This window comes from Silene latifolia, chromosome Y, assembly GCF_048544455.1.
Source record: "Silene latifolia isolate original U9 population chromosome Y, ASM4854445v1, whole genome shotgun sequence".
In the NCBI taxonomy this organism is placed as follows: domain Eukaryota; kingdom Viridiplantae; phylum Streptophyta; class Magnoliopsida; order Caryophyllales; family Caryophyllaceae; genus Silene; species Silene latifolia.
This window is the reverse complement of record NC_133538.1, coordinates 121229121-121251437: the sequence shown is the minus strand read 5'-3', so window position 1 is coordinate 121251437 and position 22317 is coordinate 121229121.

Below are 22317 nucleotides of genomic sequence, written 5' to 3'. Positions count from 1 at the left end.
AGAATCGATTAAACGTTAATCCACCAAGTTATATTGATAAGGGTTTCATCGGCCACACCGTGCCCAAGTTAATATGAATTTGGGTCTTGGAATCATTTATCTAGTTGGGTAGAGGTCACTAGAAAAATGCATAAAACTTGTTTAAATCATACATTTTTACGAGTATTATTATTAAAACGACATTTGTTTTACTCCTTATATTTTGTTTTGTAGATCACTTCTTTTTCTCATTACAAATGGCAACACCAACACCAAACGCCACACCTCTCGCTAATACTTCATGGCTCCGATCCTTCATGGATCGATGTAAACTTGAAAAGAATGGGTCAAATTTCTCCGATTGGGATGCCCAACTCAAATTGGCCGCCCAAGGTGACGACAAGCCGTTACCTTTACCGAGGCCTCTCCACCCGAACCTACTACTAGGTCGACCGCCGCTACTAGGGAAGCATATGAGGCTTACCAAAAGGAGTCCGCCGCAATGAAAAATGTCTTGATATTTGCGATGGAGGCGGACCTCCAAAGGAGAGCCTTTAAAATGGGCAATGCTAATGAGATTTACTCCAAGCTTGTGACAATTTTTTCACAAACTCCGCGGATCGTCCAATATGAGGCGGCCGCGGCATTCTTTGATCTCAACTTCAAAGAGGGCCAAAAGGTTAGCCCTCATGTGCTCAAACTCATGGAGCTTGTCGAGACCTTGAAAATTCAAAAGGTTGAAATCCCCAAAGAACTCATTGTAGATAGGATTATACACTCCTTGTCCAAAGTGAAAGCGTATGTTCAATTCCGGGTGAATTTTAATATGCAAGACAAGGATGTGTCTCTTGAAGAATTGCACAAGTTACTTCTGCAAGCCGAAAGGGACATGGGGTTAAATGTGAACCCACCCAAGGATGTGCTTAACATAAGCACTAAGAGTAAGGGGAAGTTCAAGAAGAATGGGAGGAAGGGTAAAAAGCAAACTCCCACATTCACCAAAGCTAAGACTTGTGAAGCTAGCACTTCAAAAATCAAGAAGGGTCCTCTTGATAAATGCCATTATTGTAATGGTATGGGACATTGGAAAAGAAATTGTTCCAAATACCTTGGTGATATTAAGGCTGGAAAGATTACTCCAGTAGGTAAATGACTATCCTTCTTTTATGTTTCTAATTCAACTATGGTATTATGATGCAAAGTTGTGATAATGTATCTCCCTTTTTATTTGTAAAAAGGGCCTCCACCAAGCAAAGACAAGGGAAAGGAAAAGCAAGCATGAGAAACCATCAAGAAGCTAGGGATAGCTTTCATGGAGCTTTGCTTTTCATTGTCTTACTTTAAATTATGTTTTGGATTTTAGAACCTTAAGTTTCCGTGTTCGACATGGAAAGGTATTTTGGATAATGGGTTGTATTTGGATAATGGTGACTTGGTTTGCAACCCAAGTCACCTGTTTTATCATTTTATCCTTTTGTTCTAAAATTCATGTTTAAATGCTTGTTCTTAGAAACATATAACTTAAAGTGATCTAATAGACAAATATAATGACGGGTTTCATTATATGTCCACATGCTTGAGGCTTGTGTATGATCATTTATAAAGCGATTTTGAGTCTATGAACTCTCTTAAAGGAATGTCAATCACCAAGTACACTTACGAAATCTATAACTATTAGTCAATCTATGAGATAGTTCTCCTTATACTTCAAATCATTATTTGTGTCTCATATGCTATCTTTGAATCTATAGTGTATTTATTCCAAAGATAGAGTGGGAGAAAAATGAGGACACAACACACGAGACAAGATAAAAATTGTGTACCTGTGTAAATGAAGATCTACGCAAGAAAGAATGATTTGAATGAAGGTATATCTATTTACATAGTATACCAAATAGATGAGATCTATGGTCTCAAGTAAGTTCTATATAACAAAAGAGACCAAGTGAAGTAATCGAAAGAACATATTCTTATGATAACTACACGAGGAGACCAAAAGAAAGTTTTGGAAGAAAAATGACTAATGTAAAGTCTTAACAAGTTTTTGACTAAGTTCTATATGATAAATTTTGACCAATAGTTTCAACCTTGAGATTTACTTAAGAGCCTAAATGAATCATAGTAACATACTAGTTATGATCGAGTTGCAAAGATTGATATACCGATATCTTCAATGGCCAAGTTTTAACCACGCAAGTGTCATTGCTTAACCTCATTATGAAATGGTTAAACCTCCTTCCGAAAGGGTATTTCGAAGGACGTGTTCTAGATATTATTTATATTTGAATAATGACATTGCTACACATCATTATGACATGAGTGTGTTAGAGATTTAAAATCTCTTTCCGTAAGGTTAAAATGAGACCTCTTCGAACTAGGTATTTTGAAGGGATATGATGGGAACATATATGGTTTTATCTTAATAACTTGGCAATGCAATTTATATTTCAATTCTTGAAAAGTTTTGATTGAGAAGTCAATTTCGAAATATGTGGAATTGAGTGGGAGTTAGGAAATTATCATGTGAAGACATGGAATTTAGTGGGAGCTATCATATTTTGAATGTTTACAACTCACCACTCATTAAAGAATGACGAGCTAACACCTTCCTTCATAGAGGAAGTTTTGAGTTTTCAATTCTGGATGAAAATGGACTATGATGAATCCAATTACATCAAGGGATGTTGGATAAGTATTGGGAGATACACATCGGATCAACAGAAACATAGGTTATTCATCTAAATGAAATGGAATTGCCATTAGCAGTCATGGTCGTTCCTTGAACCTAAATATAGTTGATGACATGATTATAAGTTACTAATGTTTCCGCCATTAGAATGATCATGCACATGTCCAATGGTGAATCATATGCATAAGAGCATGATGATTCATTGGTAAGCCACAATAGAAACGTCATGAATTCTCAAGTAGATCCAATGAGCGATTTCGGTGTTTGTCAGAATGCTCTTATATGTGTCAAGAGGTTGCGCATATTAATCCGAGCACATGTAAGGATTTATGAGAATCCTAAATCTTTCAAGCCTAGAAAGAGAAATAAGAAGGTTTGGAAAGATACTTAGTTGAATAAGAAGTTACTCAAAACTAATCTTTCATAACTATTGTAGGACTTGTGAGAAGTGCTAGACCAATCGTCTTGACAAATTATTGTAAGACTCTGCAAAACATATACCTAGTGCATTGTGTGTGGATGGAGTACTTGATCAGTACAAGTTATATCATTCACCACAAATTCGTTCATTATGTGATAATCGATAAGAAAGTTCTTCCAAGATAAAGAACCAAAACCGAGGTCGGGAACCTTGATGTGTACTTGGTAAGATTCATGCTATGAGAGAGAACATGAATGTAAAGGAAAATGCGATTATAAGAAGTTTGAACACATGGACACATGACATGTTAAACTTCTATCGCAATCAATAAGTGTTTACACTTACGATATACATCACAAGGTTGTAATATGATATTGACTACCCGAGTGTGATGTCGACATTTGTCGTTTGAGTTATTATTAACTCACCTTGTACATTGTTATATCCAAACGGGTTGTGGAGACAATTAAACCCCGTTAAAGTGAACATGGATTAACATTGTATTTGCCCATAGTTACTTACATGAGGTGACGTCTCGAAGTGACTAGAGTGTGATGCGATTGATGGCAAGTTCAAGTGTCATGGAGTCATGTGAGATGACTAGTCGATCACATAGGCAGACTGTTAGGAACATTTTGTCGGGCCTAATGACCGCTTATAGAGTTCTGGCAAATTTATATAGCCTGGTCGTGGCGAGAGCTGCTATAGTATTCAAATGAGTCGATTCTTTTGATTAAAGACTATTCGCCTAAGATGGCACGAGTTTCATTAACTTTGATTTGTGTTACTACGACCTTCGTAAATGGGGTCAAATGGGCATATTTTGGGTTATGATGGTTGTGGCTAGTCGAAGGGAATGAGTGCGATAGGAATTGTCCACCCCTAGTCAGGGTTATAACAATATCTCAGGGCCACTCGAGGAGTAATGAACTGGAAATGCGTGGCCACGCTCGGAAGGTGTCTATGATAGATAAATCCGGTCAATCAGTTATTCTCCAGATCGAGGAAACCACTCTCGATATGATCACTTGCAAGTACGACCTGAAAGACACCTTGCATTGAGTGGGAGATAGTAATAGGACAAGAGAATTGGTGACGCACACTTGTCGAGGACAAGTGGGAGATTGTTGGAATATGTGTCCTCCGAGAATAATGCGATCACAATTGTTGATCATGATGATCACATGTTTAAGTCTCATTATAAAGAATACAATTGGGAAGTAATATTTTTGTCAACTGGTCAACATATATCGGTAATGATTGGTGACTAGAGTTTGACATTCGTGCGGCGAGTGGTGATCGAGTTGACCCCTAGGTCATACCTATAGGGCAACACTCTTAATTGATCATTTAATTAATCGTATAACGTTACGAGTTAATTAAATTACTTGAAAATTGACGGACGATTTTGGAAGTAAAATTTACGTATCTCATTGAAATTTGATTAAATGAGATGCGGTCTGAGTAATTGAATTGTATCATTACTTGGATGAAATTATTGTTTAAGGAAACAATTAAAATTGAATGAATTATTATAAATACAATTTATTGTGATTTATAATTGGAAGAATATTTTGGTACAAGTAATTATGAATTACTAAAGTTGATTTTTGTATATGACGTATTTTTATTAATACGTTGATTTTTAATATGTTAAAAATACATAACAAATTTATGTTACATATGACATGTGACATATTGACAAATTGACAAAAATAATATGGAATCCATATTATCAAATGTACCGAAATTAAGGGGTGGTTTAAGCAAATATTGTGTTTGTTTAAATTAGTGGTAAACATAATGATTGTTTGCTTTAGTAGCCATGCAACCCTAGTTTACCTTGTGAAGATAAACAAGTGCATGCATTGGCTCCCTTAATGCCCCCCTACCACCCGGTTTTTGAGAGAGGAAAAACCAATTGGTTTTTCCTCTTATTTTATCTTATATACACAAAATGTTTTGTGTGATTAATTCATTCTTCATTATTCTAATTCTTTGAGTTTTAGAGAGATAAAAAGCTCCCATTCTTCCTCCTCCAAAAACCAAAAATATTAAGTGTTCCATAATATTTTTGGGTCAATTTTCTACCAAATTAATATTATCTAGTATTCATAGTATTAATTTTAATTAAGAGAAAACCTTGGGTATAAATCCTTAGGAGAGATCCTACACTTGGGTCTTAGTTCATCCAAAAGGGAAAGCTCAAGAACAAGAGAGATAGGTGATCTCTCTTGTGCCCATTAGACCGAAAATCACAATGTAAGAACAATGTTTCTTCCTTATTTTGTTTTAATGTTTGCATGCATAAGATCAATCATTAATTTTATGACAAATTAAATTAAAACATATATGAATATGTAAGTATATAGATCTACTTTTCCTTCAGGCAATACTCTAGATGATCGTCTCAACTCTCGCAAAGTCCTTTCGATCTCAGGATCTAACGGTCGTAATTCACCACCTTGTGACCTGCGCATAAGAAGAAACTACAAGTAGAATATGAGAATAGTTTAAGGAACATATGTCCCTTAAACCAAGAAAAAGACTAAAATAAAAACAACTAAAAATTAAACAATTGCCTCCCCGGCAACGGCGCCAAAATTTGATACCGTCGTGGAGTATCAAAGATAAATTTATAATCCAAACTACTACTATAGCTAGTGGGCGGTCGGGGTCGAACCACGAGAGGCGATGCAATTAATAGTTGTCTAATTTTAGTCTAAAGTAACAGTTGTGAGGGGGGTTTGAATTGAACAGTTCTATAACTAAAGGCAATCAAATTAAAATTAAACTTAAAACAAATAAATGAGCAGTAGATGAAAACAGATGAAAAAAATATTAAAAGGATGCTAAGATGGTCGTTTCACTGTAGTTTCGACGGCGGCAACTCTAAGTAAACTGTTTTAAGCATGTTAGACGGGAAAATAAAAAATCCTCTCGATCCAATTTAACAGGTAGCAACCTTTCGGCCTAAGCTACGGGTCCCTAAATCTCACTAATACTAACTTTTGTTCTTGATTAATGATACTTAAAATCTAAATTAACTTATCTATCGATCTTATTAATTTAGTCGTCTTAATTAAGTAGTCTATTTTCCTCCCCTATCTTTCGATCTATCGGGTCGGTCAATTCCTAAGCATTCAACTAGTCGCGTGCACTCGATTCGTCAAATATAGCAATTAAATTAAATAAGACGCAGCTAATCTAACATGCGGCAGTCGATCGACCATGTAGATCGGACGATCGACCAGAGCCTGATAACAGGTCGCCTAAGTCGAAACCGTCTAACCTACAGATCCCCTACATCTTAGCACGTAGGATTTAGCTACTCATGATGGTGCTAAAAACAACAATAAAATTAACAAATAAAGCAATTGAATTCAGAATTGAATTAACTAAATAGATAACTAACATGAAACGAGAATTTGGCTTTGGGAAATCTAAACTAGCAATTCTAAAATACGGAAGAATTAGAGCAACAAGACTGAACAAAGGAACAGAAGAATACCGTAAAGAAGAATTGAAGAGTAAAGACCAAAACCAAATGCGAAAAGTAAACTTTATTGATGAAAATTATTCTAAGTTAATGGAATAATCAAAATTCAACCTTTTTTGTGTGATGAACCCTAATTAATTCCCTAGAATAAGCCGATGCCTGTTTTGAAACATAGGGTTCACGTTATATATGAATATAGCGTGATTCTTTTTCTTAAAACCTAATTATAATTGGGCTTCTAACTTCTCGTCCTTTTAATTTGCGTCAGATTAAAATAGCGGTCGATCGACCACTAAGACCGGTCGATCGACTAAGATGCGCTGTACAGAAGCTTCTGATAATCGTGCTTTGGTCGATCGACCCAAGGCATCAGTCGATCGACTGCTCCTCTTTCCTGCAGACTTCTGTTCAGCATTCTGACAGTCTATAGACCGCGTAGGTCAGTCTATAGACCACTGTAGCTGGTAATCCGCTTCTGAGTCTCTCGCAAATCTATCTTTCAGGCCTTGCTACGCGCACCAAGTTCGCTTCCCGAGTCAAATCTTCATGTCAAACCCCATGCCAAGCACTTAGGGACGGATTCGGCTCGATTTCCGCTGGATTCTTCACATTTCTGCAATATTACACAAAAACACGAAAGTAGACGGAAATAGGGAAAATAGTAGCATAAACTACCTAATTGAGCTCTGAAATGCGTGTAAAAGAGGGTGTAAAACATCATATTTAGGACACACATCAACGTATAAACTCAAATCTTTTATTATAAAGCTTCAAATCTATACTACCAGTTGTTGCTTGTATACACTACTACAAATCCAGGCAACTACAACGCCCCTTTAACAACGCTTATTCACGAAAATCACCATAAGACGTTGTAGAATGGACAGCGCGAATTTTACTAAATTTAACTACAACAGTTATGTGTTGATAACTGTTGTTATAGGTTTTATCAACGGGTCAAACTTGCACAACCGTTGTTAATATAAAAACTAATAACAACAGTTTACTTTGTAATACATTATAACCGTTGTTAATAATTTGGCGCAAAATTAGTGAAAAGTAATTACAACGGTTATATTTGAACCCGTTGTTAATACTTTTTAACAACGGTTTTCTTAGGACCCGTTGTTAATATATTCTCTTATGACAATGGGTTTTTGTGTAAAAACCGTTGTCAATACTTTCCATAATATAAACCACACAAACACAGATCAGCTACAGCCACAAACACAAAAACCTAACACAAACACAAACATACACAAACACAAACACATACTTTCTCATCGTCTCTTTCTCTCTTTCTCATCGTCGCTTTATCATCTCCGACATTGTTGTTGTCGTCATCTCTTGTTTTCTCTAATTATCAGGTATCGCTTTATATGCATGGTTTTAGGTTTTGTCATCATCTCAGTCATTATTTTCTTTCTCTAATTATTTCATTTGCATGTGTTTTATCGATCATTATTGTTCTTTCTCTAAGTATTATTCGCTTAATTAGTTTTGTCACTGTTGTTTTTCTGCGTTTATTAGCTTGTAAAACAAATTAAATAAAATAAAACAAAAGAAGAAGATGATAGAGAAGAATAATGCATAATAAACTTAATTAATTAATTAATATATAAATACATAAAAAACGAATTACATTGCTAAAAATGCAATTCTTAGATATGCATAGAGAGTCTTATTCTCTTATATGATTTCCATCCTCTCCTCCTTTGCAATTTGGAGGTTTCGTTACGCATTTGCTATATCGTCATATAGCTACAACATTTGTTGCTCTGACAAGCCATTTTTTTTGGCGTCCTTGAGTGCGGTCCGAGCGTCCTCAAGGTAGCTCATGTACCTGCCCTCGATGTCCAGCAACCGGCGGATGAAACTCTTATTGTACTCGGTCATAATGCATGTATTACGGATGGTATCATTCATTGTTGAAGGAAGTGTTGAAGGAAGTATTGAAGGAAGTTTGGAGTTTGTTTTAAAGATTTAGGGTTTGGAGTTTAGGACGTGGAGATAGTAATATAATGGAAATGGTTATTGAGATAATGCATGAATTTATACTTATTAATGTGTCGTTTGAGTTGTTTTTTAATTAATATGTTTAGGAAGTTGTGCCAAATCTTATAACCCTTCTCATTCCATATATTATTGTGTCCTTTCATATGCAGGATTTGGCAGTAATAATTCATTATGCATCGGAATTGCAGTAATAATGCATGCATCTAGTAATATATAATTTATTTTTATTTTTTTTAAAATCAACAACAACGGTTATTAAATAAACACCCGTTGTCTTTAGTTATAACAACGGTTTTTTCTACTGTAACCGTTGTTATAACTTTCCCACCAAAAATTAGTCACACTTTCCACAACGTTTTTTTCTACTTTAAACCGTTGTTAATAGTTTTCACAACGGGTTTCTTAGAAAAACCAACCGTTGTTAAAACCTTTAACAACGGACGCTTTTTTATATAAAAACGGTTTTTAACCGTTGTTATAGCCTATATCTGTAGTAGTGATAGTCTACTAATTGGGAATATAATTATTAGTTATCTAGTACATTTAGTCTTCTTCTCCTTATATAAAAAAAAGCATGTAATTCTTCTTGGTTTAACACCTTTAACTAATGTTTTTCCAAAATTTAAAGGAGCTTTTTCTATAGAATCAGATGAAAATCTCTTGAAGTCTCTTCCACATGCATGAATAAGTAGTATAGGCCACAGATAACTCAACAAATTCCATAACTTGATATTTTTCTACGCAAATTACAAAGACGAAAAATAAAATGGAGCAACTCCAATGGACAACAACAATACGATGTAGCTTGATTTGCCAAATCGATTTTTCAAGCTACGGTACTTTTCAGCTACGTACCGCTCCAACGGCAGATTACAACATCTTGTAGCTTACATGGGTCCACATTCTTACTTTCATCCAATGAGATAATTTACCTTTTAGTTTTTTCAAAACCAAGCCATGTAGCTTGACAAAGCTACATGCTTGCAAGCTACTCTTGATTTTTCTCACTCCAATGGTAAGCTACATGTTTATAATTTTGTAAATATTGCAAGCAAGTCCCTAGATATAAACCATTGGAGATGCTCTTAGACAGATAGTGTCACAAAAAAAATCCTTTACAAATCCAAAATCAAAGAGCATAATGCTAAAATACTAAAAAATGTTGATGTTATGCATTTTTCTAGCATATAATAAATAGATATAAAATAGATCATTAGAATATCATTACACCTCTATTCATGCAATTATATCAAACACAATGGTAAAAGTTCCATATTTCCTATGTGGTCCTCCCTTCTTATCTCCTTTTCCTAACACGAAACCGCTTTCTTACTTTAAAAACCGGTTTCATATAAAGAGTTCCTTAGTTTGTACCTCAATGGTTAAAGAGCTTCATATATAATATGGAACTTTTTATTTGTTGCCATTGCTATTGCCCTAACGAAAACATAAATAAATAACAATAGTTGAAGACTCCAGGTTCTCTTTGGCTAGTAAAAAGGTTGCGGAGGATAATTCTTTTATGTACTCCCTCCGTCCTGGTTATTTGTTATCCTTTGGTTTTGGCACAAAGACCAAGGAAAGGGGGGGGAGGGGGGGAATTACTAAATGACAAGTGGAATAAATTGAGTGTGAATGATCAAATTACTCATCAAATTCATTCTTAAAATAGAAAGGACAACAAATGACTGAGACATCCTAAAATGAAAAAGGACAACAAATGAGCGAGACAGATGGAGTATAACTTAAATATTGACATAGTCGAAGGGAAATATTTTATTTATGGGACACTAATATGCAAAGGGTAAAACTTAAATATATACACTACGTATAAATGTATAATGGCTTAGTTAGTTAGTTGTATTAGAATTGGCCAAGTTATTCTCAATTACAATCTCCTAACCAACTAAATTCATATAATTATATTAGGTCATCTCATATAGTTTGAAATAGTTTCCAAAATCAGGAAACTCTAGTATTGCTCGAAATCTCAACTTTTAATGAGAGAGCTCGAAAGACGTTTTGCGATTATTGGACTCTCTGTAATTGCTCGAAATAATCCCGCTTTAGATAGATCTTGTACACGCCAACACATTACCATGAAATTAGCGATGATTACCGTAAAGTTTCATATCGAGAGTCACGGTTGTAATGTTAAATTGATTATTATTGCTCCATCGAACTCTCATATATATAACATGTTTGTTATATCATGTAGCAATATTTACTATTGTTCCGGGTGTAATTCCGAAGCAGTTATTTGTTACCACTCGTGGCTTGTAGAATGACGTCTTTGATTGAATCCTTCTTTCGGCCTCTCCTGAAACAATGAACAAACTGAGGGCTCGGCTTTAGCCGAGCGTACTCACTCCGACGCTCAAGTCAGTGAACTTAAAGAGATAAGTTATGTGTTACTTGGCGAAGTATATGTTGTAGAGAGATAAGGAATATTTTACCAGATTATGAGGTGTTTAGGTTAAATTGTGGATCCTTTCCTCAATAAGGGTTGAGGAGTATTTATAGACTTTCACCTTTTGTCACGTAGTGGCCAAGTGGCCAAGTGGCTAGCAGGTGGAAAGACTGATCTACCCTCGGCCGAGGGACCCACGGCATGTCGGCGGGCCCTGTTGACTCGCCGCCGAGGGGTCTTGGATATGAGTACGCGGATATGTGCCCCGGCTGGCTAGTTGTCCTAGACGAGGCACAAGAGACATGCCGACAGGCTGCGTCGGTTATGCTGTCTAACTCGTTGACTTGCTGTGGATATCTTTGACCTTGCTCAATATGTTGACTCGGTCAGCGGGTGCAGAATATGCCCCATCAATTTGCCCCCAGCGTAGTCTATGCCGTGGCATGGAACTTCGATGAGTGTTGAGCGTATTCTGCGCAAGTAAAAATTTCCTGCCCCGGCTTCTTCTACCTCGGCATGGTTCTGTTCAGGCCGTACCATATCCCCTCGCCACATGGATGTGTAATGGACATCAAATGTGGAAGAGAAGATGTTGCTGGCCGGCGGGTCCAAGGTTGAGAGTGGCGGATGCTTTGATTGCCCCCGACCGGTGCTGCCAAGTTTGGATGATCAGCTGGCTGTTTGGCAAGTAGATTATTTAAGGAGCGTCTCGAAGAAGATTCGTCGATTGGTATTCTGTCAAGGAGCGTGTCGAAGAAGCTTTGCAACTGTTTGTCGATTGATATTCCACAGCTGCATGCTTGACACGTGGCTCAGCGTTGATTGGTTGACGCTTCATGGGCTTTGCCCTGATTGGTCGGATTGAGTGGGCTTTGCCCTATAAATAGGAGAGTTAGCCCTTGAATTTGGCCTTCCAAATTCATTTTCTCAAAAAATTTTCTCCTTCAAAAAGTTCTCTTCTTCTTGCTTAATTTTCTTTGACGAAACTTCTCTCTATTCTTCGAAGCGTTACTCGGCGTAGCACTTTTTCTTCAAGGTTAACAAACAAATTTTCAACTTTTAATTGTTAAGTTTTTTGTTGTGAACATGTCTTCTGCTGATGTCGGTCCTAGTAACCGTGCGCCGGGGGGTTCCCCGTCGCGTCTTGATGAGGAGGAGATACTAGACGCCATCCCGATAAGGTCTGGGGGACCTAGGTCTCCGTCTCCCGAAGTTGATCCAAAAGCTTTGGAGAATTGGGAGGATGATGATGATGATGAGAGGGACGATGATGCCGATGACTTTGATGATGACGGTGATGACGAGGAAAGGGGTCATTTTGATGACGAGAGGCCGTACGTCCTAGATCACGGCGACGCCTGTAAGATCGGCCCTGACCGTGCTTGGACCCATAAATTTGCCAGTTGTTCTGGTCCTGACCTCTTTGGGCGTCATTTCTCCTTTGGCAAGGAGTATAAGATTGTTATTCCTAGAGCGGGTCAGGCCGTTTGTTGCCCTCCTCCGGGTTACATCGGCGTGTACATGAGACACCTGGAGTATGGGCTCCGGTTTCCTCTCAATGAACATGTCGTGCCCATAATTAAAGCTATGAACGTCGTCGTGGCCCAACTGCACCCGTTGGCCATTAGGACTATAGTCAGCTTTGTGTGGCTCTGTCTTTTCAAGGGGGAAGCCCCAACGGTTAACTTATTTCACGGCTACATCACTGCGCCGTCACCCCCAGTCGCGTTGGATGGTAAGCATGCAAAGGCGGAGCGGGTTATGTCTCCGTTGATAAGCTTTCTTCGCAAGGACTGGAAGGAGCGGTGGGTGTACGTCGAGGTTCCGAAGGATTACCCTTTGCCGGTCCTTCCAAAGATCACACGTCAATTTGCGGTGCGAGAGTAAGGGGGAGCATGACAAATGGGTCTCCCGGAGTAAGCTTAAGATGGACTCCAGTAAGGTCCCTCTTAATGCGGATGAGAAGCGGGCGATAAAGCTATTTGAGGCTAAGAAGAACGGGATGCCGAAGGGATGGATGCCCCCGACGCAAATCATTCTTCAGGATGAGCTGCTCTGCCACGTCGGCCTCATACCGGCCCTCAGACGGGGTGAGTGGGGTCGGTGTGAGGTCCATCTCTGCTTTTAATGTTTCTGTTATTTGAACTTTGATTTGTTCCTTCTGCTTAACCCTTGCTTTGTTTTCTTTGCATATCATTTTGGCCCGGACCTGTCAGAGGATATCCTTAGGAGAATGGGGCTTGCCAAGGACAAGTCAGTTGTTGACTCGCATCCTAAGGCCCTAACCCGTGATCGCAGACCGCCGCCAAATGATCTCATGGATCAGCAGCTGAAGGCCCTGGATACGAAGGCGGCCCAGGCGAAGGTTGCTGGTAACATACCGCGCCGAACGCGGAAAACAAAGCCTTCAGCGGCGACAGCGTCGACATCAGTTCCACCTCACATCACTTCAGTCCAGATAGAGACGGTGGAGGTCGTTGATATTACCGCCGAGGAGGAAGTCGCTGCGGAAGAGGAACCTCTCTTTCGTAAGAGAAAGGAGCCTACTGCTGCCGCGGCTTTTACTGCTGCTACTGCTACCGAGGGCGGCAAGGAAATGGGTCCTCCGACCAAGAAGTCCAAGCCTGGTACAGATCTATCCTATGGCTCGGACTTAGCAGGTTCATTGGGCGTTTCGATGACAAAGCTCTACGGTTTGTCCATGAATGTTGACATGGATGATTTGATTGAATTTTTGTAGATCAACCGCTGCCGTTCACCGGACTCAATGTCGAACAGCGTCGACAAGCGACCTATGCAGACGGTGGTAAAGATGCCTCCGTCGTTTCCTCCTTCGCTGGAAAGCCTACCCCTTGACAGCTTAGGCGAGAGGGTCTAAGTTTGGCCGGGATGCGGATGAAGTGGGCCGAGGCGGCGGTGCCCATATTATAGAGCGGGAAAAGGTCTTGGCGAAGCGCCCACGGCTTGAGCGGCTCGGGCTCGAGCTCGATCTTTGCGAAGAAGGAAGCGAGAGGGCAAGCGAGGCTAAAAAGGCGATCCATCGAGCGGAAGCTTAGGAGGACGCTAAAAAGGCTGTCCTTGCAGAGACAGCCAAGGTTGAGGCTGCTAAGGCTGATTTCGTTAAGCTGCAGGAGGAGCGCAACAAGCTTCAGGCCGTCGCCGACTTCAATGCTAAGAAGAGGGACGAGTGGAGGGACATGTTTAGGGCCCAGGGGGAGGCGCTTCGGGATAAGATGGCCATCATCGCCCAGAGGGAGTTGGACATTGGGACGCTCCAAAGCGAGATTCTTCCTACCATGTGCGCCCAATACCGGGACTGGCCGAAGAAGCCGCGGGGAAGTGATTGGGGAGCTCTATCCTGATGGCTCCTTTCCGTGGCAAAAATTCGACGAGCTGCTTGATGACAAGCTCGAGGCTAAAGAGAAGGCCGCGGAGGCGAAGGCTAAAGAGGAGGCCAGGGTGAAGAAGGAGGAAGAGGAGGCCGCGGAGAAGGCGGCCCCTTCGAGAAGCCTAAGGCGGCCAAGGAGGAAGCTGAGAGGATGAAGGCAGCTGAGGCTGCTGAGGCTGAGGCTGCCAAGAAAGCTGAGGCTGCCAAGACAGCTTCTGGGTCGCCCACCAAAGACGATGCTGCTAACGTTGCTGATGGCAAGCAGCAACAGGCATAGGGAGACGGGCGGTCGTCACCAGGCTCACCCGGCATCTCGGATAGCTTCAGCTGTTCGGGGGCCAATTATTAAGCCTTTCCTCCCTGCCATCTTTTGGCGCTTCAAATGATATGTCTGTAACCTTTTGCTTTTCTTTTCCTTGTATTTTGTAAAACTTTGGTAGGTTGTGTTTTGGCTTATCCCTATGGGGACCGTGCGTCGTACGTATTCTCCTTAGTTGTAATCATTTTTTAATAAAGCTTGTTTATTGGCCCCCGGCTTGGCCGGGTTTTGATCACAATCCTTCACTTGTCTTCTTGCGTTATTAATTGAGCGCTTTTTTGTTTTTACCTTCGGCCTGGCCGAGGCAGCTAGAATGTGTATCTCAACTGTGTTTAACGTCTTTTTCTTTAAACATGTTAGCATGTTGGTCGCTTCCTCTTTCACTCTCGGTCTGGCCGAGGCGTCCGATTTGCGTTTCCAACCGCCGTTGTAAACATGTTAGCGTATCGACCGTTGTGTCCCCTGCCAGGCCTTCGGTTGGCCGAGGCGGCTAGAGGTTACGGCTCGACAGCGTTCGTATCTGTAGACATATTGATCGCTTCCTCTGCCAGGCCTTCGGTTGGCCGAGGCGGCTAGAATTGCGTCTCAACTGTACTTATACGTTCCTAAGGCATGTTGGTCGCTTTCGCGAGTATCAACTGCGCTGGTTGTGACTGCCGTGGCGTCTACTTCTTGGGGTGACTGCCCGGCTTGGGCCGTGGCGTCTACCTCGATATGACTACGGGGGGGGGGAATATACACTTTGATGGAAAACTTGGATGATCCTTTATTAGGCATAAACACGCGCCGGGGTGCCAACAATTGTTTTGGACACCTCCGCCGCTATACAAAGTATTTCCTGAGGTTGTCAGTGTTCCAATGGCTCATCAAAGGCACACCCTCCATGTCTGTCAGCCGGTATGTACCCGGCCTCATTTCTTCAACCACTTTGTAGGGACCCTCCTAGTTAGCCGTCAATTTACCATGAATGTTTCCTTTGTTGGTGGCGGCCGACTTTCTTAGGACTAGGTCCCCTACTTTTAAGTCCCTTTTGTGGACTCTTCGGTTGTAGGCTCTTCTCATTCGGTTTTGGTATACTGCCAAGTTGAGGCGTGCTGCATCTCGGCTTTCTTCGACCAGGTCTAGGGAGGCTCTTAGACCTTCCTCATTTTCAACCGGGTTAAAGGTGGCCGTTCTGAATGTGGGCACCGTTGCTTCAATTAGCGGGGCGCCGGACCGTAGACTAAGTGGAATGGATGTACCCGTTGCTTCTTTCTCCGTGGTCCGGAGGGACCACGGGATCTTAGGGTAGTTCATCGGCCCATCTTCCCTTTAGGTCTTCGACTGTCTTCTTCAGACCGTTGAGGATTGTTTTATTGGTCGCCTCACTTTGTCCGTTGCTCTGTGGGTGGCGGACGGAGGAGTATGCAAATTTGATACCAAGTTCCTCCAACCAGTTCATTATTGTGTCACTCCAAAACTCTCGGCCGTGGTCAAATACCATGACTTAGGGTAACCCAAAACGAGTTATGACATTTTTCCAGATTACCTTTCTTACGGCCGCCGTGGTCTTGGCAGGTACCGCTACAGCTTCCACCCATTTGGTGAAGTAGTCAACGGCGACAATAAAATACTTTCTTCCTCCGGATGCCGTTGGAAACGGCCCTAGTAGATCCATCCCCCATTGTGCAAAAAGAAGGGGACTAAGTACCGGCTGCACGTCTCTGGAAGGTGCATGTATCACCGGAGCATGCATTTGACAGTTGTTGCACTTTTTGGTTTTGGCTCTGGAATCCTCAAGCATGGTGGGCCAGAAGTAGCCGGTTCGGAGAGCTTTGTGGGCTAGCGTTCTTGCCCCCATGTGATGACCACAGATGCCTTTGTGAATTTCTGTCAGTATTAGCTCCGCGTCGGCTGGGCCGACACATTTCAAGAGTGGCCTTATCACGGACCTCCTGTACAATTCTCCTTCAAACACCAAGTACCTTGCTGCGATCCTCTTTATCTTCTCGTGAGAGACTGCGGTCCTCCGTAACTCATTCATCGGTTTGTATTTCATTATCGGAGTCATCCACGTCGTCTCGGCCTCTATGTCGCCCACCATGCCGACGGTCTCGTAATGCTTTTGGTATTCGATGTCCACCAGCACGGTTCGACCGACATTCTTGATGGTTGAACTGGCAAGCTTTGAGAGAGCGTCGGCTCGGTTGTTCTCGGACCTGGGAATGCATTGTATACGAAAAGATTTCAATTTTGACGTGTCAGCTTTTACCCTTTCCAGGTATCTTACCATTCCGTCGTCTCGAGTCTCGTACTCTCCTCTGATTTGATTAGCCACTAAAAGTGAATCTGTTTTCAAAATGATGTGTTCCGCCCCGGCAGCTCTAGCTAGCTCGACTCCAGTTATCACCGCCTCGTACTCGGACTCGTTGTTTGAGGCCGGGAAGGTAAATTTCAAGGCGTACTTAAACTCGTCCCGTTTGGGTGATGATAAGTATGCCGGCTCGAGTGTTCGCCGTGGAGGACCCGTCGGTGTATACTTCCCATACCCCGAGGTTTTGCTCTTCTTGATATGTGCACTCGGCCAGGAAATCTGCAAGTGTCTGTCCCTTTATCGAGGGCCTCGGCTTGTATTGAATGCCGAAGCCGGATAGCTCTACTGCCCATTTGATGAGCCTGCCGGATTGCTCAAATTTTTCCAATGCTTTCTCCAACGGTTGGTCGGTTAGGACCGTCACGGGATGTGCGTCGAAGTAAGGCTTCAGTTTCCTTGCGGCAACGACGCAAAGAAAGGCCGCTTTTTTAATCGGTGGGTAATTCCTTTCGGCGGGCAACAATGTATGGCCGACAAAGTAGATTGGGTGTTCTTTGTTTGTCTTCTTCTCGATGATCACAGACCGACCGTGGCAAGGTAATCTGTTATGTATAGATATAGCGTCTCCCCAAAGATCGGCCGGGACGGGGTTGGGAGAGTTTGAAGATGAGCTTTCGGTTGCTTGAAAGCGTGCTCTGTTCCTCCCCCATTTGAAGTCCTTATTTCCTTTAACACTTTGAAGAATGGGGTGCTCTTGTCGGTGACCGAGAGATAAAACGGGCAAGAGCCGCCATCCTCCGGTCAACATCATAACCTCTTTTCGATTCCTCGGCCCGGCAGTCCAGGATTGCTTGGACTTTCTCGGATTGGCATCAATTCCCCGGCGCCGACAAGCACGCCGAGGAACTTACCCGACAGACAAGTTGCATTTCATTGGGTTAAGTTTCTTTTTGTATTTCCTCAGTGAACAAAATGTCTCGTGTAAATCGGCTAGGTGCTCGCTGTCAGACTTGCTTTTTACAATAGCATCATCGACGTAAGCCTCAATGTTTCGCCCTTTTTTATTTTGGAACACTTTGTCCACCAGTCTTGTGTAAGTTGCGCAGGCGTTTTTCAAACCGAACGGCATCATTTTATACATGTATGTGCCAATTCGGTGATGAATGCACATTTAGGCATGTCTTCTTCGGCCATGAATACCGATGATACCACGAGAAGGCGTCCGTCAGCTCAAAGATAGTGTAACTGCCGTGGCGTCGATTAAACTATCTATTCGAGGCAAGGGATAGCAATCTTTGGGGCACGCTTTATTAAGATTGGTAAAATCTACACACATCCTCCACGCCCCCGATGATTTCTTCACCATTACAACATTAGCTAACCACTCAGGATAAGTACAAGGTATGATAAAGCCCGCCGCTAGTAATTTATCTACCTCGGCTTTGATGGCTTCATCTTTCTCTGCTGAGGAGTTCCTCATCTTCTCGCTTGACAGGCGAGCGGTGGAGAGTACGTTCGTTTGTGAACAATTACCTCCCGGCTCACGCCGGCATCTCGGCTGCCGAGTAAGCGAAGACGTCTTTGTTCTTCCTCGCCAGGTCTAGGAGAGCGGCTCGAATTTTGGCTCCAGGTTGACACCGACGATTACGGTGCGCCCTGGGTCAATTTCCACTTCTTCGGTCTAGGCTCCTTCGACCATGCCGACGGTTGCATCCATGAGGTCGCCCTCCTGTTGTAAGGATGGGCTCTTCCCCTTCTCTGACTTCTTCGCCACTTTGAGGGATTGCATGTTTCACCCTATGGCGAGATATCCGGATGTTGACCACTTCGTCTTTCTCATCCTTTGAGACGAGTTTATGCACTTCCCCCGGTCCGAGACATACATCGTTGTCGGGCCGGATGGACATTCTTCGCATCGGCCTCGCTCGAGTGACTCGGCCTATGAGAACGTTGTAGGCGGACGGGCCGTCAATGACCACGAACTCGACGGGACGTTCTTAGCCGCATTCCCCCTCGCCGAACATCACTGGCGGCTGATTGACCCTGTGGGTACCAGGTCGGCCCGGAAAAATCGTACAACGGATTGGTGCGGGGCTCAAGTCCTCAACCTTTCGACCGAGGTTGAGAAAGCACTCCCCGAACATAATGTTTGTGTAGGCGCTGTGTCAATCAGGCACCTCTTGACCAGGTGGTTGGATATGTCCAAGTGGACTACTAGTGGGTCATTTGTGCGGGGCGATGACTCCTTCGTAGTCCTTCTTCCCAATAGTTATGTCGGGGATGTTGGAAGCGGGGATCGCTGTTTTTGGCACAAAGTTGATGGCCTGATATAGTTCGTTCAGGTGTCGTTTGTGCCCATGAGCAGACCCACCGTTCTCGTTGCCCCCGATGACAACATGGATTACTCCTATCCGTTCAAAGACGGATTTCTTATTTGAGCCGCCGGTATCCTTCTTTTGGCCTCCGGCAACATACTTGCCGAAGCTCCCCTTCCGGATCAGCTCTTCAATGGCATTCTTGAGATGCGGCAGTTGTCGATTAAGTGACCGGTGTGGCCGTGGTACTCACGATCGGCTCGTGTCACCGTCCCCCCTCGCCTTGGGAGGCCTTTCCCACTTTTGACCCTCGTTCTTGCTCAGGGCGAAGACCTCGGCAGCAGATACGACCAAGGGGGTGTGGCCATTGAACCGCTTTTGGTAGTACGGTCCTGAACTCCCCCCGGCGCCCGCCGAGTTACATTTCTGGCGGATTTGTCGACCGTGACCTATTATTGACACGGCGTCCTTCATCCGGGTTGTCTCCCCCGCTCTTTCTCTCTCGAGTGCCCGGCCTCGCTGGGGCCTACCCAGGTTTTGTGGTAGTCCTCCACCTTTATGGCCTGGTCGGCCATCTTCCTGGCGGAGTTTAGGTTCAGGCCGCCGCACTTGATGAGCTCATTTTTTAAGTCTCCTCTCGGGAGGCCTTTCATCAGTGCGAAGGCCGCCAGTTCGCTGTTCAGCTCACGAATCTGCTGAACCTTGGCGTCGAACCTCTTCACATAACTCCGGAGAGACTCGCCTCCCTCTGCCTCGATAGTCGGGAGGTCCGATGTCTCGACGGCCCTCCTCTTGTTGCAAGAATACTGGGCCAAAAATGTGTCCCTTAGGTCGGCATAACAGTATACCGACCCATCGGGTAGCTCCTTGTACCAACTTTGTGCCATCCCATGCAGAGTCGTTGGGAAGACTCGGCACCAAACCTCATCGGGTTGCTCCCATACCGACATGTAAGACTCGAAAGCCTAGGCGTGGTCGGTTGGGTCGCCTTCTCCTTTGTATGATATGGGTGGCAACTTTATCTTAGTCGGCACCGGGACCTCTAGGACATAGGTATCGAGGGGCTGTCTGACCACGTGTCGAATGACACGCGGCGATCGGCTCCTCACATCCTTAGTCCGGCTCCTCTCCCCGTGGCGGGAAGGGCTTCTTCTCCGACTCTGGTGAGTCGGGCTTCTTCTCCGACTCTGGTGAGTCGGGCTTCTTCTCCGACTCTGGTGAGTCGGACTTCTTTCGCTCCTCTGGGGCAGGCCTCGTCGGTGCTGCGGTGACGCTGTCCTCCCGCGGGTGCGAGAAGGACTCAGGTCTACCACTAGCGCTCTGGGCTCCCCCGGCGTCTTGACAGGGTCAGCTTCCTCCAATGCTTCGTTCAAGTTTCTCGGAGTCACATTTTGGGCCCTGGTCTCCTGTGCGGGTGCCGCCGCTCTTGTCGTTGTGACAGTGTGAGTCGGCGTGCCACCCATTAGGTCCAGCAGTAGCTTCACTTAGTCGCATCAACCACATGTCCCATGATGGTGACTTGGTCGGCGGGCGTGGCACAGATCCGGTATTATTGGCATCCCGTACGCCGGTTGAATTACTCGGCCGGTGGAGGGCTGCACAACCCCAGAATTGTGGACGGTATCATCTTGGTAGAATTCGGTTTCGTCAGTCACAATTGCTTCTGGCTGCTTTGACATCTTCTTAGCTTGTTGGGTGGGTTTTGTTTTTTTGTTTTTTTTTTTTTTTTTGTAAGGGATTTGACTAGCTTCTAGTATTCATTCCCCACAGACGGCGCCAATTGTTCCGGGTGTAATTCCGAAGCAGTTATTTGTTACCACTCGTGGCTTGTAGAATGACGTCTTTGATTGAATCCTTCTTTCGGCCTCTCCTGAAACAATGAACAAACTGAGGGCTCGGCTTTAGCCGAGCGTACTCACTCCGACGCTCAAGTCAGTGAACTTAAAGAGATAAGTTATGTGTTACTTGGCGAAGTATATGTTGTAGAGAGATAAGGAATATTTTACCAGATTATGAGGTGTTTAGGTTAAATTGTGGATCCTTTCCTCAATAAGGGTTGAGGAGTATTTATAGACTTTCACCTTTTGTCACGTAGTGGCCAAGTGGCCAAGTGGCTAGCAGGTGGAAAGACTGATCTACCCTCGGCCGAGGGACCCACGGCAGGTCGGCGGGCCCTGTTGACTCGCCGCCGAGGGGTCTTGGATATGAGTATGCGGATATGTGCCCCGGCTGGCTAGTTGTCCTAGCCGAGGCACAAGAGACATGCCGACAGGCTGCGTCGGTTAGGCTGTCTAGCTCGTTGACTTGCTGTGGATATCTTTGACCTTGCTCAATATGTTGACTCGGTCAGCGGGTGCAGAATATGCCCCATCAACTATGAATAGTAACTTTAATGCCTTAGTGTCCTTAATGAGATCAATGAATGTTCCTTCTACCAAAACAAATGCAAATTGCATTACTTCTTCTAGCAAATAAAAGTTGATAAAGATTTCAATTTCTAAGAAACATTTAATAAATATAATTATTGAGATGCATCACAAAAGCAACTCAAATCATACGAAGAACGATTTTAAACAAATTCAAGAATTGGTACGTAAAAAAAATCCTCCGAAAGACAAAGACAATAGAAATGCTATGTAAGCTTGTGGCCTTGTGGGTAATTTAGTTTAAAACTATATATTTCGGTGCTTTATACACTACATATTACATAAACAACTATTATTTTATCAACACAAATTCTCGTTTAAGACGGATCAAATACATACCAAAAGTTTTAAGATTTATGACGATTATCCCGTCTTAAGCAAGACTTACTCTTTTATCAATTACTGTAATAAAATTAACTAAACACGGTGAGCGATAAATGAAAAAATAAAATCCAAAATCGCAAGGTTAGAGGAACGTGACCATAACTGTAATTCACTTAACACAATACCTTCAATAAATATGCTGACTAAAACATGATTTACTACAATTTAACTCAATGCT